The sequence below is a fragment of the Bufo bufo genome, chromosome 3, assembly GCF_905171765.1.
Source record: "Bufo bufo chromosome 3, aBufBuf1.1, whole genome shotgun sequence".
Lineage (NCBI taxonomy): Eukaryota > Metazoa > Chordata > Amphibia > Anura > Bufonidae > Bufo > Bufo bufo.
The window spans coordinates 686,208,696-686,222,196 of record NC_053391.1 but is presented as its reverse complement, the minus strand read 5'-3'; the positions used below and the strand labels follow the sequence as shown (position 1 = coordinate 686,222,196).

The following is a 13,501-nucleotide window of genomic DNA, read 5'->3' as shown; positions in this document are numbered from 1 at the left end:
ATTACTATGTATTATAGAAGTAGAGAAATTGAAACTTGGAAATTTGCAATTCTTTACAAATTTTTGGTAAATTTAATATTTTTTTATACATAAAAATGCATTTTTTTTAACTTCATTTTACCAGTGTCATGAAGTACAATATGTGACGAAAAAACTATCTCAGGACGGCCTGGATAAGTCAAAGCGTTACGACAGGGGGTGGGGGCAGCCAATAGCAGGCCGCGACAGGAGCGAGCCTCCCTAGCGTCACCCTTCGCCGGATGTTTTGATCCATGGGACGGAGATATTCAGCGGCTGCTGTGCCGGCATCAGAAGTGATGCGTGTACGAGGTAAGTATGACCAGTATGAGGGGCCCGGGAGTTAGGGGGGGGGAGCGCTATAGGGGTTGCTTAACCCCTCTGATCCTGGTGCTGGCAGCAGGAACTGAACAGAGCCCTCACAGACTGAGCTGAGGGAGTCCGGCACTGACTGAAGCCACGGCTGGGATCGAACATAACTCCGGTGAAGGCCACTGAACTCTCTACGGTCAATAGTAACTGCGGCATCTAGACAATTAAAGGGGCAGAGCTTCTTTTGCCACCATCGGCCATGACCTAACAAAGGTATAACATGAAGCATGCTGCAGGGCATGTGTGAGTGCAGACGGAGCTAGATGGGTGTAGTAGTAGTTGTAGCAGTGATGGGTGAGGTCGCACTGGTTCTTCCCTTTGGGGTACACTGTGGTTCTTGGGATCCTCCTACCTGATGGCAGTTGAGGTGTTCTCAGTGTTAATGGTTTTATGGTGCAAGGCGGGGTCCCTGTTGTCGTGACAACAATACCATATTTACGGATCCTTCACATCCATTATAGTCTATGGGTCCGTGAAAAACACGTACCCAACACAGACGCCATCTATGTTTCACGGACTATTTATAGGAGATGCTCTGAAATGTAATTTTCAGCTGTGCAGTGAACGCGCAACATGGATGACACACGGAGAGCAAAAAACCGACACACGGACCCAACACGGATGGACACTGTCCTCATATAGAGGGTGACACCAGCCCCATCTAGTGGTGGCTAAGAGTACGGCCTGTGATGACCATGTGCAGACAGAATACACAGAAACATATCATTTGCACTTTCTTTTGCAGTATAATGGGATTCTCGGAGCAGAATGTCTCCTAGTGAGAAGAAAAATAGTCAAAGGTTAATAAAGTATATATTTTTTTCATAAAAGTGGTTCTATTTTGTATAAAAAGCCACACACGCACATATGATATCACGCGGTGCTTGCCGGCCCGCTATCCAGAGGATGGCTCATCAGGTTAAACAAAGTGCAGAACCCCTTCAATGCATCTAAAAAAACCATGGAATTGTCTTTTTTCTATTCACTCCTGCCCCCCAAAATAATAATAATTGTTAATCAATAAGTTCTATGTACCCCTCAAAAGTGCCACCAATGAAAAGTACTTGATGCTCCGCAGAAAAAAACAAGCCACGTACGGCTACAACAGAGCGAAAGTGAACGGGCTCTGCCTCCTGGAAAGCAGCGATTATTGCACAAAAGTAGTAAAAAAGACAGGAATTTACACTGATCCCTCAGGGCTCGTTCACACAGAACGGCCCCTAATAGAAGCGTCCTGTCCGTAATGCCGACAAGAATAGGACGTGTTCTATCTTTTTGTGGAATGTAAATACGGAAACGGCATGCACACGGAGTAACTTCCGTATTGTTTTGCGGACCAATTGAAATGAATGGTTTTGTATACGGTCCGCAAAAAAAAAACGGAACAGACACGGAAAGAGAATACGTTTGTGTGCATGAGGCCTTATAGTGAGGCCCTTCTACCCAGGGTCGGGGTCCTGTACGCTATGCAGTGATAGGTCTTCCCTTATAGCAGGTATATTGGGGTCTCCCTGTGTATCGTGGGCCTGCAGGGGGGTCAGGACTGGTGAGGGTATATTGGGGGTCCCTCCACTGAGTCTGCCCCTAAGAGGTAACATGTTTAGGCTTCCCCTGGTGTCCTGCATCTCCCCCCCCCCTCCCATGTGGTGTATATACTGGGGTCTCCCCCTCACATGTGGTGCGTATATTGGGGTCTCCCCCCTCACATGTGGTGCGTATATTGGGGTCTCCCCCCCCTCACATGTGGTGTGTATATTGGGGTCTCCCCCCCCCTCACATGTGGTGTGTATATTGGGGTCTCCCCCCCCTCACATGTGGTGTGTATATTGGGGTCTCCCCCTCCCATGTGGTGTATATATTGGGGTCTCCCCCTCACATGTGGTGTGTATATTGGGGTCTCCCCCTCCCATGTGGTGTGTTTATTGGGGTCTCCCCCCTCACATGTGGTGTGTATATTGGGGTCTCCCCCTCACATGTGGTGTGTTTATTGGGGTCTCCCCCCTCACATGTGGTGTGTATATTGGGGTCTCCCCCCTCACATGTGGTGTGTATATTGGGGTCTCCCCCTCACATGTGGTGTGTATATTGGGGTCTCCCCCTCCCATGTGGTGTGTTTATTGGGGTCTCCCCCCTCACATGTGGTGTGTATATTGGGGTCTCCCCCGCACATGTGGTGTATATATTGGGGTCTCCCCCCCTCACATGTGGTGTGTATATTGGGGTCTCCCCCTCACATGTGGTGTGTATATTGGGGTCTCCCCCTCACATGTGGTGTATATATTGGGGTCTCCCCCCTCACATGTGGTGTGTATATTGGGGTCTCCCCTCACATGTGGTGTATATATTGGGGTCTCCCCCTCACATGTGGTGTGTTTATTGGGGTCTCCCCCCTCACATGTGGTGTGTATATTGGGGTCTCCCCCTCACATGTGGTGTATATATTGGGGTCTCCCCCTCACATGTGGTGTGTATATTGGGGTCTCCCCCCCTCACATGTGGTGTGTATATTGGGGTCTCCCCCGCACATGTGGTGTATATATTGGGGTCTCCCCCCCTCACATGTGGTGTGTATATTGGGGTCTCCCCCTCACATGTGGTGTATATATTGGGGTCTCCCCCTCACATGTGGTGTGTATATTGGGGTCTCCCCCTCACATGTGGTGTATATATTGGGGTCTCCCCCCTCACATGTGGTGTGTATATTGGGGTCTCCCCTCACATGTGGTGTGTATATTGGGGTCTCCCCCTCACATGTGGTGTGTATATTGGGGTCTCCCCCTCACATGTGGTGTATATATTGGGGTCTCCCCCTCACATGTGGTGTGTATATTGGGGTCTCCCCTCACATGTGGTGTATATATTGGGGTCTCCCCCTCACATATGGTGTATATATTGGGGTCTCCCCCTCACATGTGGTGTGTATATTGGGGTCTCCCCCTCACATGTGGTGTATATATTGGGGTCTCCCCCTCACATGTGGTGTGTATATTGGGGTCTCCCCCTCACATGTGGTGTATATATTGGGGTCTCCCCTCACATGTGGTGTATATATTGGGGTCTCCCCCTCACATGTGGTGTGTATATTGGGGTCTCCCCCCTCACATGTGGTGTATATATTGGGGTCTCCCCCCTCACATATGGTGTATATATTGGGGTCTCCCCCTCACATGTGGTGTATATATTGGGGTCTCCCCCCTCACATATGGTGTATATATTGGGGTCTCCCCCTCACATGTGGTGTATATATTGGGGTCTCCCCTCACATGTGGTGTATATATTGGGGTCTCCCCCTCACATGTGGTGTATATATTGGGGTCTCCCCCTCACATGTGGTGTGTATATTGGGGTCTCCCCCTCACATGTGGTGTGTATATTGGGGTCTCTCCCCTCACATGTGGTGTGTATATTGGGGTCTCCCCCCCTCACATGTGGTGTGTATATTGGGGTCTCCCCTCACATGTGGTGTATATATTGGGGTCTCCCCCTCACATGTGGTGTATATTTTGGGGTCTCCCCCGCACATGTATAGTGGGGTATCTGGGTGTCAGGGCCGCTCTCGGGGTCACCCCGGGTATCCGGGGGTCTCCTCCCCCCACCCGGAGGTGACGTCACGGTGACAAGCTCCCCTCCTCCTTCTCTCCGCCTTCTTCGCTCGCACACAGAGGAGAGGACGGAGCTGACACCATCAGACCCGGGACACGGCTGCGGAGGATTCTGGCACAGCGGTAAGTGTCTGCGGGGGGCCCGGCTCTGGGGGCGCAGTATGTGGGGGGGATCAGAGCGGGGGAGGGGGCGGCAATGGGGGAGATGCTGCTGAGGGGAGTATGGGGGAGGGGCGCTGGGAGTCCGGGGTCTGTGTCGATATGGTTGGGGGCTGATCCATCCGTACGAAAAATAAACCTGTAAATATGGTGGGGGGGGGGGTCCTGTTATTAATATTGGTATGTAATTGGATAGGACCGGATCTGGGGGATGTGAGGTAGGTCCCAGCTATACGGCGCGCTGAGGTGCTGACAAGGTGGTGTGCAGTTTGGCGCGTTGAGGTGTTGGTGGTATGAGTTTAGTTATTGGTGGCGTCCGTCAGCCCACGTTGAGCTTTTGGTAACGACTGCCGCCAAGGGCCATGGTGGCGTCTGGCGGCATGGGCCGGGGGTATTGGTGGCGTCTGGCAGTATGGGCCGGGGGTATTGGTGGCGTCTGGTGGCAGGGGCCGGGGGTATTGGCGGCGCGTGGCGGCATGGGCTGGGGGTATTGGTGGCGCGTGGCGGCATGGGCCGGGGGTATTGGTGGCGCGTGGCGGCATGGGCTGGGGGTATTGGTGGCGCGGGGCGGCATGGGCCGGGGGTATTGGTGGCGCGGGGCGGCATGGGCCGGGGGTATTGGTGGCTTCTGGCGGCAGTGGCCGGGGGTATTGGTGGCGTCTGGCGGCAGGGGCCGGGGGTATTGGTGGCGTCTGGCGGCAGGGGCCGGGGGTATTGGTGGCGTCTGGCGGCAGGGGCCGGGGGTATTGGTGGCGTCTGGCGGCATGGGCCGGGGGTTTTGGTGGCGCGTGGCGGCATGGGCCGGGGGTATTGGTGGCGCGTGGTGGCAGGGGCCGGGGGTATTGGTGGCTTCTGGCGGCAGGGGCCGGGGGTATTGGTGGCGTCTGGCGGCAGGGGCCGGGGGTATTGGTGGCGTCTGGCGGCAGGGGCCGGGGGTATTGGTGGCGGCAGGGGCCGGGGGTATTGGTGGCGGATAACAATGTTGATGGATAACATTATTCCTGTCTCCTCATCGGGGCCCCTCTCTCTCTCCATTCACTTCTATGGCAGTTCCATAAATTGGAAGCCTGCTCCCATAGTGGTCAGTGGGAAGAGCGGCGCATGAGCGGGAGCCCCCCTGATCTTGACATAGGTGGGGACCACATCTGTCGGAGGCTTATGGTACATCCAGTGAGCTTCAGTGGGGACAGGAACTGATGGGAGTGATGACAACTTCTGTACTGCGCTGCAGCGTATGTGAGCGCCACGTAGTGGATAAAGTGATGCGTCTATGGCGCAGGCTGGGATGCTACACGTTGGCGGCGCGGTGTGTACTGGAATGTGTGTGCTGCTATCATACGTGACAGTGATGTAATATGTCCTCCTTACCACACTTGCTGCATAAAGTAATCTAAGACTCTTCCAATTCCAGGTGAGTTGAGTGGTGATATGGGGAAGTAAGACTGTATAGCGGTATAGCGCTCAGCTGTCACTGGGGTTAGCGGTATAGCGCTCAGCTGTCTCGGGGGTTAGCGGTATAGCGCTCAGCTGTCACGGGGGTTAGCGGTATAGCGCTCAGCTGTCACGGGGTTAGCGGTATAGCGCTCAGCTGTCACGGGGGTTAGCGGTATAGCGCTCAGCTGTCACGGGGGTTAGCGGTATAGCGCTCAGCTGTCACGGGGGTTAGCGGTATAGCGCTCAGCTGTCACGGGGTTTGCGGTATAGCGCTCAGCTGTCACGGGGTTTGCGGTATAGCGCTCAGCTGTCACGGGATTTGCGGTATAGCGCTCAGCTGTCACGGGGTTTGCGGTATAGCGCTCAGCTGTCACGGGGTTTGCGGTATAGCGCTCAGCTGTCACGGGGTTTGCGGTATAGCGCTCAGCTGTCACGGGGTTTGCGGTATAGCGCTCAGCTGTCACGGGGTTTGCGGTATAGCGCTCAGCTGTCACGGGGTTTGCGGTATAGCGCTCAGCTGTCACGGGGTTTGCGGTATAGCGCTCAGCTGTCACGGGGTTTGCGGTATAGCGCTCAGCTGTCCCGGGGTTTGCGGTATAGCGCTCAGCTGTCACGGGGTTTGCGGTATAGCGCTCAGCTGTCACGGGGTTTGCGGTATAGCGCTCAGCTGTCACGGGGTTTGCGGTATAGCGCTCAGCTGTCACGGGGTTAGCGGTATAGCGCTCAGCTGTCACGGGGGTTAGCGGTATAGCGCTCAGCTGTCACGGGGGTTAGCGGTATGTTGTGTTTTGTGAGATGTAGCTGATTATACTACTATGTGTGGTGTATCTACACCAGGGAAGGGCAGTATGGATTTGACCATCTGGCCACACAATCCTCTAAGAAGCCGGTGTGAGCGCTCAGCGTCAGTGTGTTTCACTAGATGTCGCCGCTTATCTCCAGGACAGATGCCAATCCATCCAGTGGGACCCTGGTTTCCACTAGCGGGCACCTGTAGGGCGGTTATAGACATGTGTTTCCTAGCAACCGCTCCATTTTATGTCTGGGTGACCACCGTCTGCTACACGACAGACGGCCCCCCAATGCTTTACTGGTATTTGGAGGCACCTCTTTCCGGGCGACTTGTAGCATCTAAAGCAGGCATCCTCAACCTGCGGCCCTCCAGCTGTTGTAAAGCTACAACTCCCACCATGCCCTGCTGTAGGCTGATACCTGTAGGCTGTTCGGGCATGCTGGGAGTTGTAGTTTTGCAACAGCTGGAGGGCCGCAGTTTGAGGATGTATGAGCAGGGTTCCTCCAGCTCTCTGCTCTGAGCGAGGACCCCTCCTTTATAACGTCCATGTACCCTGGTAGATTTGCAATGAATGGAGCACCTGGTCGAGCCACTCCATTCATTTCAGCAACAGAATAAGGAATGGGCGTCTAATTGGCGGCTGTCTGACCAGCGGGGCCCCTGCTGATCTCTAGAATGGGGCCCGTGTTCCTCCTGTTTTGAATGGAGTGGCGGATCCGCGCGCTCTCGCCATTCATCTCTGTGAATCTCTATCTCCCATGGAATTGATTGGCGCGGCAGCTCGCATGCATGGCCGCCACTGCATTCAAAGGGGGAGGGGGCACGAGTGATCGTCAGGGGCCCCAGTGGTCAGGGCTCCATATGAGGCGCTGATATAAGCAGCGGTAATATGTCATGTCCCCATGATCACCGCTGGATGACACCGGGGAACCGTAGATTGCACGCAGCGAGTCGAGGGGCGACAGACTGCAGGTAGAGCGTTCCTTTCATCTTCTTGCTTGTGAATTTCCGGCCCCGGGTGACTTGTCTTCCAAGTGGAGGAGATCGGTGTTAAGCGCCTGCATTATTGATGAGCCCCCAGGATGCCCCTTCCCTGGAGCAGCTCGGAGCGATCCCGAGGCTGCATGGTGGGGGAGCGCTGCCCTTGGAGCAGTGTATGCAGCCCCCTCCTGCAAGGTGCATGTCTGTGGAGGAGCCTTTTGTTCCGGCCCCTCCACAGCTGTGTTTGCACCTCTCGCCATTGTGTCCTCATTCCTCCCGACTGCCTTAATGGGATTTCAATGCAGTCGTCGAGTTACACGGAGCCCTTTGTGTCGTGAAGGATGTTGCAAAATGTGCAGCCCCTTCAAAGGAACCAAGGCGGCGCGGCGGCGGCGCTGACCTCCCGGGAGAGGCGGCGTGTAATGTAATGCGGCTCCTGGATGCCTGTAGTGTTGTCGGATAATTATCCATCCTGCTCTGTGCGCCGAGAAAACACAGATTCGCATTTGGTATTCGGCATCCGCAGCGTGCGGCTGATGAGGCTGACAAGCGGTGCGTCCGCTCGCGGGATCCTCGCACGTGTCCGAAATGATTTAGCATTGTGCGTTTCAACCATTCCTGCCTGGGGTGTATCAGGGATGGAGAGACGGGGGGTGCAACGCGCTTCACGGCCATGATAGAGGCGCAGGCTGCAGAGGTGCAACCAACTTACATGCCAGCAGCGCCATCTGTTCTTCTCTGCATCATTCTACCCCCCTCCAAGGGCAGCAGACGTGGCAGTGAACCTGCGATTGCCAGCTAAAACTATTTTGGGCAGAGCAGCTTCCATATTGTCAGAATGCTGCAGAGGAATGGAGGAGGAGATGCACAGTCTGAATTACCTGTATGCCCTGCTGCCCTCTGCTGCCTAATGCCACTTGACGTGCAGGAAATGCCCGCTCAGCCGATGACTGGTAACTCGGCATGAGCTGTTTTAATAGTAGTAGTTTCGCTTTGCTGGACAATCCCTTTAACCCCCCCCCCCGCCCTGAAACGCATTAGTACGTTGCGGCAAGCATGCTGTTATGGCACAGGGGCTCAAAAGCCTTGTTTGCGGCATCATTTGCGGTTCCTGGCAGCATTATACAGCTGGCACCCTACTCTTCAGGGTAGGCGTCACTATTGATGCTGATCAGCCGCTGACACTGGCTCGACAGTGGACGGAGCGGGTTACTGCAGTATGCACTTCAGTGGGCGCCACACCGCATTAATCGGCTCCATCTACGACACAGTGGACGGAGCTGCTGCAGAACATCTGATCGGTGGGGTTTTTCTGCCATAGACGAGAGGTTGGCGTTGGATCTGCTGGTTTACAACGGGGTCTCTCGACAGTGTAATGGACAAACCAACACTTTTGACAGAAACAAGGATTTCTTCTTTCTAGAGATGTCGTTGAGGGATATAGTCACTGGTCAAACTATGTTTTATACCTTTTAAAGGGGTTGTCTAACATTTCAAAACTGATAGTTAATCGATATGAGATTGGCGGGGGTCTGACTCCCCGGACCCCCAACGATCAGCTGTATGATGAGGCTGCGTTGGAGCTCGGGCCTCTTCCTAGGCCGGTGATGTCACGTTCATCGATCACATGGCCGAGTTACAGCTCTGTCCCAATGCAATACCAAGCACAGCCACTATCCAGTGTATGGCGCTGTGCGGAGGCTGCTGCGCTCACCAGAGCTCCGCCGGGGTACCAGAAGTCAGACCCCCCCCCCCCCCCCCACCCCTCTCATATTGATGACCTGTCCTGGGGCTAGGCCGCTAATATGTAAATCCTAGAGCACCTCTTTAAGCCGTCCACCAAGAGTTATTCCTCTAACCCCCTCGTACACATGCAGGCTTGGCTCGGAGCGGGGAATAAGCCACTGCCGGACACCTGCTGGTGGTGTATTTCCAGTGAGAACAAAGGATCTGTCATGTCGAAATTGAACATGCCTGACCCTTTGCTACCCTGACAACTGCCGTTTGGGGGGGGGGGGGGGGGGAGAGCATGGGAGCAACGCGTGTAGTCAGCAGTCCACCAACTTCCTCGGGGGGGGGGTTGCTGGTTCTGCTGAAATTAGAAGGTTTGGCCTTAATTCATGCAATGGGTATGGCCACCTCAAGGTTTTCTTCACACAAAATGGCCTGTCCTAAGTCCTGGAGCTCCTGCAGAACAGAAGATCGGCAGGGGTGCTGGTCCCACTGATCAGATAAAGATGGCCTTCCCTGAGGGCAACTTCTGCAGGATTGAGTAGACCTTACATGATTTCCTGATGGATGTTCTTGCAACGTTTTGTTTGCAATGTACGACCTTGGTCAATCTCAATGTCGCACCACGTGCGCCTTCCTCTCGGCTTCATTAGAGGGAGTTTATTCCAGGACTATGGGACCAACCCAAACCTTGAAGCCTGAAACCTATGGTGACCTTGAAGCCTGAAACCCATTGTGACTATGGGACCATCCCAAACCTATTGAAGCCTGAAACCTATGGTGACCTTGAAGCCTGAAACTCATGGTGACTATGGGACCAACCCAAACCTATTGACGCCTGAAACCCATGGTGACCTTGAACCCTGAAACCCATTGTGACCATGGGACCATCCCAAACCTATTGAAGCCTGAAACCCATGGTGACTATGGGACCAACCCAAACCTATTGAAGCCTGAAACCCATGGTGACTATGGGACCAACCCAAACCTATTGAAGCCTGAAACCCATGGTGACTATGGGACCAACCCAAACCTATTGAAGCCTGAAACCCATGGTGACTATGGGACCAACCCAAACCTATTGAAGCCTGAAACCCATGGTGACTATGGGACCAACCCAAACCTATTGAAGCCTGAAACCCATGGTGACTATGGGACCATCCCAAACCTATTGAAGCCTGAAACCGATGATGACTATGGGATCATCCCAAACCTATTGAAGCCTGAAACCCATGGTGACCTTGAAGCCTGAAACCCACTGTGACTATGGGACCATCCCAAACCTATTGAAGCCTGAAACCCGTGGTGACCTTGGAGGTATAGCTGGAGCCATGTGTTCCATTGGGTTTGCAGTGAGGGCGACCCTTGTAGGCTGAGGACCAGAAGGCCCCTACAGTTAGGACTTGTGAAGATATTGTGAGACCTTCTCTCTCTGATAACAAGTCTTGGTAAATCTAGCTCCAGCACCACGAAAACGTTGCGCGTCTGAACTCTAGTGAGGGCCTTGCCTTGGGCACAGATCGTCCTGTATCTGTAGTTCTCCTTTGAGTAAAGATTCCTTCTCGATGATATAATTAGCATTTAGTCGTCTGCTTTAAAAAAAAAAACTACCCCCTATCAAACTTCTTCCTGAGCGTGGTGCGCCTGTGACCTGTAAAAATTTCAGTTCACGGGAAACGATTCAGCATGAAAATCGGCCGGCGCTCTTCCCACCTGCTATAGTAGTACTTGGCAGAGCACGTGGGATCCTGTTACTGATGTACCGTTATCACCGCCATCCACAAGAGCCTCATAGAAATGGATCAACTTCCCATTCCCAAATTCTCTCGTAAGCCGGCACGCTTGTGTATCTGTGGGTGGACCACAGTCCCATCCAGAGACCACGGCACAGAATACACTGCGCTCTCGTCCTCTGCTTGTACTAGCCCCTGTGTCTGGTATCGCAACTTGTCCCGAGTAGCCCCATGTACGAATATGCCACAGGGCCCCATTACTCTGCTGGTTTTTGGACCCTCTACTGATTCTAAGGTTAGGCTGTCAAAGTCCTGGAGGACCCCTTTAATTTGGGATATCTGTGCAGTAGGCCAACCAGTGAGCACCATTTCATCCACTTACTAGACCCAAAGGTTGACTAGTGGCGGTGAACCTTTACCTCTTGTCCTCATCAGTGGTCGTGGTCTTCTGGAGATTTATAGGCGTGCAGAACTAGCTTTGTATGTCCGAATATCTTAGCTTTTGCAGCTGTTCCTTGACATTGATCAAAGCTGCGACTTGACTGACTCCTTAAGGGCTCATGCACACACCCGTATGTATTTTGCATTCAAAGATCCACCATGTGGACATACAGAAACGGAATGCACATGGAGTCCTTTTTTTTTTGCAAACCCATTGAAGTGGAGGGCTCCGCATACAGGCCGCAAAAAAAAAAAAAAAAAAAAAAAACAGAAACGGACACAGAAAAAAAAAACCCCTAACCCTAAGGCCCCTTTCACACCGGCGAGTATTCCGCGCGGATGCGATGCGTGAGGTGAACGCATTGCACCCGCACTGAATACCGACCCATTCATTTCTATGGGGCTGTGCACATGAGCTGTGATTTTCACGCATCACTTGTACGTTGCGTGAAAATCGCAGCATGCTCTATATTCTGCGTTTTTCACGCAACGCATGCCCCATAGAAGTGAATGAGGTTGCGTGAAAATCGCAAGCAAGTGCACGGTCGCTAGGAGACGATCGGGATGGAGACCCGATCATTATTATTTTCCCTTATAACATGGTTATAAGGGAAAATAATAGCATTCTGAATCCAGAATGCTTAGTACAATAGGGCTGGAGGGGTTAAAATATATATATTTTTTTTAAATTTAACTCCCCTTAATCCACTTGCTGGCGCTCGTCTGTCTCCTTCTTTGCTGAACAGGACCTGTGGTGACGTCACTCCGGTCATCACATGATCCATCACCATGGTGTCTGCATGTTCGCTACAAAAAGAAATAGAACATGTCCTATCCTTGGTTTTGCGGCCAAGGACAGGCATTGTTACAGTGGATCCGCAAAAAAACGGATGCAACACGGATGTCATGATTTTTTATTTTTTTTGCGGTCTGCAAAATGCATACTGTTGTGTGTATGGAGCCCTAAGCTCATGAACGCAACCGCGCTTTTTTTTTGTACCCGATTGGCCTTGCGCGCAGATAGCACACTAAGGGCTTGTTCACACAACCGTGTGAAGCCCGTGCTGTGGACTGCAAATTGCGGTCCGCAATGCACGGGCACCGACCGTGGCCCAGCCGCATGGAGATCACGGACCCTTTCACTTGAATGGGTCCGCGATCCGTCTGTTCCGCAAAAAGATAGAGCATGTTCTTTTTTTGCAGACCCATTGAAGTGAATGGGTCCGCATTCGTGATGCGGAACGCACACGGAACAGCGCCTGTGTATTGCATATCCGCAAATGCGTTCAGCAATACGGCAACGGGCAGCACACGTTGGTGTGAATGAGCCCTTAACCATTGATTTCTGTGGGGGCGTGCACACATCCGTATTTTTCATGCATCCACGTGTCCGTTCTGCGATTCTCGGAGCGTGCCCTCTTCTTGTCTGTATTTGCCGATGGGAATAGCCGTTTCTGTTGATGGGAGGTGAGAAAAATCCGGAACGCACGCGGTAGGCCTCTGTTTTGGTTCGGTTGTGTTCACGAGGCGTAAGTCCTTCCCTTTTGTGTCTTTAGTCAGGGCCGCAGAATATTTTCGTGTTGGGGGGGGCACGTACAATAAGTTTTCATCCCCCTCATGGGCAGGGCAGAGGTAGCGCTCACCCTCGAGTGACGCTTGGGTATCTGGAGACCGTTTCATCTTTTAAAGCTTTCGCTTGCGTCGTCTTCCGTGTTCTGTCCTCCGGGTCCGGTGTAGCTGGCGGAGCAGGCGATGAGCGCGGCGCTGGTGAGGAGGCAGGTACAGCTGGATTCGGATGCCGCAGGACGCCACAAGCCCTCCCTTTGTCTCATTGTGCTTCACAGCTGCCGTTTGACCTTCCGCCCGTCGTCTGATATCTGATTGTCCGTTCACTGTCGTCTTCGCCCGCTCTCGGCGCCGCGCTCTCTGTATCCAGCTCTCGTCTGAACGTTTCAGTAATTGCAATTATATTCATCCTGATGGGTTATTGTTATGGAGCTTTTCAGATTAATGAGTAACGCCTCGCACGCGGCGTAAGATGGAAATGAATAGCACAAAGCTCGGCGATGTCCTGACGCTGCGTACGTGTCACTCGGAATTGGCTGCTGTTGCGGCGGCGGTGTTAATTTAAAGGGGTTGTGCATGGTTAGGAAACACATGGCTGCTTTCTTTAAACAGCGGCGCGCCTGTGCACAGGTTGCCTGTGGCATTACGTTCACTTCAGTGGGCCTGAGCTG

General features: G+C 53.0%; 1 protein-coding gene across 2 annotated transcripts in view; it reads left to right on the top strand.

Annotated features, from left to right (window-relative positions):
* The first annotated feature begins 4,029 nt into the window (after positions 1–4,029).
* Positions 4,030–13,501, top strand: part of FAM168A (family with sequence similarity 168 member A) — a 75,373-nt gene continuing 65,901 nt past the window's right edge. For both annotated transcript variants that reach the window (XM_040426499.1, XM_040426498.1), the window contains exon 1: positions 4,030–4,115. The gene's annotated coding sequence lies outside the window, so the exon portion shown is untranslated. The remainder of the gene's footprint in view (positions 4,116–13,501) is intronic.